The 5,131-nt window shown below is 39.8% G+C and overlaps 1 long non-coding RNA gene across 1 annotated transcript; it reads left to right on the top strand.

The window, feature by feature from the left end:
• Positions 1 to 309: 309 nt before the first annotated feature.
• Positions 310 to 3,518, top strand: LOC113214391 (uncharacterized). Its single transcript, XR_008012151.1, has 8 exons — positions 310 to 454; positions 875 to 1,131; positions 1,243 to 1,519; positions 1,619 to 1,800; positions 1,908 to 2,042; positions 2,127 to 2,324; positions 2,456 to 2,630; positions 2,729 to 3,518. It is a non-coding gene; the product is annotated as an uncharacterized LOC113214391 (long non-coding RNA).
• The last annotated feature ends 1,613 nt before the right edge of the window (positions 3,519 to 5,131 follow it).

The raw sequence follows: 5,131 nt of genomic DNA, 5'->3' as shown, positions 1-5,131 counted from the left end.
CGGGAAATTGATCCAAAGTCGGGGCGCCCTCCACAAACGTCACTTTTTTATCGCTGTCTGCTAATTCCTTATAACAAGATTGCCACTCCATGTAATGCCAAACAACTTCGACAAACTTTACATTAAACATAACATCACGAGCTTTGACTATTTTTATCATCAGCGTCGTTTTCCCCGCCCCGCTCCCGCCCACCAGCAGCGTATTTGCGGGGTGCTGGAATCGGATATCCATCTTCACTGTTGGACTGCTCGAACACAAGTGTTTGTTTTGTACGAGGACTAATTGTATTTATTGTATATTTCAGGTTATGTCTGTCGTCTGCGGCGATGTATTATTTGTTTACTTGGAGCCGTCGCAGCAGAAGTCTCGTCTACTTTCACGGGGCCCCACCAGGGGGCAGCACAATGCAGACCGCCCACCGGCGGGATGAGAAAATGGTGTGTCATGATAGAGGTTTGTATTTTTTCATTTTCGTATTCACAAAATCGTTCTTTATTTTTCGTCTAAGGCAGTGGGATGAGTACAATCAAAACAAAGCATTTATATCACAGTTTATTTTCTTAAAGTATTTATTTACAATGAATGTGTCATGATTGATCCATTATCATTTTGTCCATGTCCATCATAGCTAGTATAGTGTCATAATCATCCCTATCCAGTGTTTCTCCAGTAAACCCGTAAGGTACAGTGATACCCTTACCCTCTATTCTACGTCTCTTGTTCAGACAAACTCTCCATACCTTGCTAGAGGGGCGTGAGACAATACGCCACCCCGATACCCTTGCAATTTGTGTAGGAATTTGGATAGTTGTCTTTTCATACTCGCCTCTCACCATGGCACTTAACCTCTCAAATGTTACAATTTTTTTACAGCTCTGGTCAATCGTCAAACCTCTCACTTTGGTTATTCTTGACTCCCGCTTGGTGTCACCACCCACCGCGCAGATCAAGGAATAGTTTTTAGCACCGGCGGCGCAGAAACGCAACCCAAAGGAGCCTTTCCCCAGATCGTCAGACAATTGGTCCGATAAATCCCCCAGATGCTCACCCAGGGGAGGGTCGTCGAGTCCTTCTCTTGACACAAAACAAATGGAATCTGGATGGTAACAGAAGAAGGTAAACAATTTGAGGTTAGTAAATTGTAAATACAATAAATTAATATACTTTTTAAAAAATGACTTGTCAACTGAGAAAATATTAACAAAATGTTTTCTCTTTTACACACCTGTGTCATGATATAGGGCTCGATCCTCAAGCATGTCGAGATACTCATACAAGACCATCCGACCATGGGCTGTTGTGAAAGCAGCATGAACCAAACTTGTTGTTGGTTTGCTGTCTTCTAAATCTTCATGCTCAGTGAAAGTCAACTGCATGATGTTTTCAGTCAAAGGCAGGAGTCCAGAAATAGTCAATGAGGAATTCTCTGTAAACGTTGACAGTTCAGCAAAGTTCTTGACAAATGCTGTCTGGGGTCGCAGCGTTTTCTCTCCAAGTTTACCCCCTGCAATGAAAAGAGTAAGAAAAATATTAATCAAGTGTGAACATAACCAAAACACAATCTTTAATGAAAACAAAGTATTAAATTATATTATTTTTAATTTTTTATACTTACAGAAACTGTTGAGGATCAACTTGGCAAGTGTGCGTTTCCCTGGATTCTTTTTGAACTTGGACTTGTCCAGCACGATACCATCCTTGTCAAAATGCATTTTGATAAATTTATCTTTTTGTTCTTCTGTCACAACATGACTCGGCCAACCTGTGGACTCTATTTTCATTGCCATGTTTTCCCTGACGTAAGATGAGAACATACCATCCTGTTTTGTTTTAGGGTTGTATTCTCTTACTTTAGGGTACTGATAACATTCATGAATACGAATAATTGTATATCCTTTTTCAACAGCTAATTTTAACTCTGGTGCACACCAAGTTCCGAGCATTTCTCTCTCCTTATCACTATGGTTACAAACATTTTGATTCATCGTCTCAGCACAAGTTCTACACAGAGGAAAGAGAAGTTTCTTACAACATCTATAAGGTAAAACAGGTATAAACAAATTTTGAGGTGGAAGTACAGTAGCTTTAACGACACCGTTCATGACTGAAATGTCTGGCATTGCAGGATCCCCTTCACAAAATATATCTGGATGGCCTTCAGGATAACATCTATGATGTTGACACGCCGGGTACTCGGAAATTACGTCGAACATCTTGATTTTCTCATTTTGCTTTAGATCAGCTACATATTCACAAAACAACGCTGAAGTACGGCCACCATATAAAGCATCTCGAAGATTAAGTGGCTCAACTCGAGTAAAAGGTTTGTTTTCAAAAAAATTAATTACATCATTATTACTTTTTAAATCTTCAGCAAATTCACAACCCCATTTCTCTATGACAACATAACCTGCATCTCTATATTTTTCTGTCATTTTCTTTGTTGTTTCATAGGGATCCTCCTTCGATCGACCTCTAATTCTAGTTCTAGCATTTTGATCTGGAATACACTTCTTACAAAGATGAAAGTAACAACCATGGTATTGATAGATACGCTTCTCAATAGAACCATCTGCTTTTTGAAGTTCGACATAGCCATCCACAGGATTGTTCAACACATAAACTTCCCGTGAGTTTTCTGCATGAGTTATTTTATGTCCTAAAACATGTTCTTCATATGATAGCCATTTTAACGCCTCAAAACTTGCCTTGTCTCTCCCCCTATAGCCACCACGGGGGACAATACCTATTTGAGTACTGCCAAGATGATTTCTACGAAAATTACACATACATGCAGAAGATAAGGTTATGCAATTGAAAAGAGGATCAAACCCGGCAGTTTCCATAAATAAATCCTTGAAAGACTGTAAGGCTTCTCTTAATATATTGACATCTGATTGACAGTAAGAAATTATTTCATTTTTAAAATTAAATACATAATCTGATGCTACTTGATCATCATACCATTTGTTAAATTCAGCAAGATCACCATCAGAAAATGAAGTGGTGCAGTAGAGATCTTTTGGAGGCATGGGGCCTGAATATTCCCAATACTCAGAAGAATTTCCGTAATGGGGAAAGAATCCTTTCTTTAACTCAGTTAAGCCAAAAGATTTAGGTATGCTGCTGAGTCTCATTGGTATAAACATCAAAGAATCTTTAAAAGATAGGGCATCTGTTGTTAAGTTTAATATTTTAGCACCAGATAAGGTAACTTTAGGAGTGATATTTTTCTTCTCAATCAAAGTCTTGGTGATAAAATAGCCATCATATGATTTTAAGTTATGTGCAAAACAAGTAATATGTGTCCTTCGCTCACTCGTTAAATCAGTTAAATAATTTAAAAAATCAAGTACAACATCTGAATTTTCGTCAAAGCCTTCAAAGATGTGCTCTCGCACGCCACATTCCTCACAATCATTTTTAATATTACTATCTTTCTCACAGTGATCACAAACTTGCTGACAAATTAACAGATTTGGCTTGTGTTCTTTCCAGTTTTCTTTACCTTCAAAAGACGAGTCTTGGCTCACTTCAATATCGAAATAGAGACGAATGTATCTACAGTCCTCTGATTTTTTCTTTTCTTCCCAAGGCATCATATAACACTTGTGATTTCCTGGCATATAATTATTACAATATTTGCAAACTTTCCAATTACATTTATGTTTTTTCATTTTTGTTTTACCATCAAGGTGGTAAAAGGTTCTACAAATCTTACAAAATTTTTTCAATTCGCAAACAGTTTTAGTCCCGCCTTGTTTTAACAAATGATTTTGGAAACATCTCTCACCTGCGAAGAAACGATGACAGAGACCACATTCTTTTAATGGAGTTTCAGTATGCAATGTGTCTCCGTCACATCTTTTACACTGAAAATGACAGGTATGGGAATTACCGTTGGTATACCCAACCAGACAATCATAACAAAAATATCCAACCTCGAGAACTGCTTTTATTCTGAGAACACCATAAAAATGATCTGCATTCTGAACTATAAAAATTGTTTTGTCTCTTTTTATATCTTTCTCGTCAGTCTTTGAACCACTAAATATTATCTCTTTACACTTTTTATCAACAAAAACAACCAATCTCTCCCTCATAACTGATTGAAGTTTCGCCATTTCATCAAACCCACAATCTTTTTCAGGATCAATACCAGCAGTATTACATAATTTAGTAGCCAAATTTTTAACATCACCATTACCAGGCATTCTCAACTTTGCTTTAGCCTTATAGCAATCAGTTCCCCTATACAATTGTAAGAAAGCTATTGAGCGAGCTAGGCACATTTTATCATCAGCATTTTGTGGATCGTACATACTTTTTCTTAAACAATATCTCTGGATCCACTGTTCAACGGTTTCATGAGCCCTTCTATCACGGGCTCCCCCACGTAAAGCAGGTACATGAATAAAAGAAACATGAAAATCACCCGCAAAAAAGTTTTGATTAGAATTTAAGCAACGAACAAGTTTCTCAAGTATTATTTTGCCATTAATTTGATTTACAGGGCGAAGGTGAAACCATAGGGGTTCATTTCCTTCATCTCCTCTCAGTTCAAACACACATCTATCGTTATCTTTACAATTTAATAATTCTTTTTGTCTCTCTATGATTGTGTCAAACAGTGATTCCATATAGACATTATCTTTAAGTAATTGTTCTTGCAGGTCTCTAACACGAAATGTTTCCTGGCGAAACGTTGTTTTGAACTGGCCCAAATACCTCACAGAAGATGCAATCAAGTCGATCACAGGCTCGCCGCCGTCCTCTTCTGCCTCTGCCTCCTCAGGTGCTGCACGCTTCCTTCCTCGCTGTTGTGGCGGTGCTGCAGGTGCTGCACGCTTCCCTCCTCCCTGCTGTGGCGGTGCTGCAGGTGCTGCACGCTTCCCTCCTCGCTGTTGTGGCGGTGTTGGTGGCGCCCGGCCGGCGCCGACCTGGTTGGTGACTGCAGCCGCGGCGGGTGCTTCAAGGTGGTTCTCCACGTCTACGACCTGTGGGGAGCAAACAACAGAATCGACGGCTTCCACGGCCGCGTCTACGGCGGCATCCACGGCGGCGGCGGCGTCCACAGCGGCATCCACGGCGGCATACATGGCGGCGTCCATGGAGGCGTCCCCGTCGGCG

This window comes from Frankliniella occidentalis, unplaced genomic scaffold, assembly GCF_000697945.3.
Source record: "Frankliniella occidentalis isolate FOCC.00 unplaced genomic scaffold, Focc_3.1 Scaffold547, whole genome shotgun sequence".
NCBI classification, from domain to species: domain Eukaryota; kingdom Metazoa; phylum Arthropoda; class Insecta; order Thysanoptera; family Thripidae; genus Frankliniella; species Frankliniella occidentalis.
The sequence above is the reverse complement of the archived record's forward strand: the minus strand, read 5'-3'. Positions and strand labels throughout refer to the sequence as shown.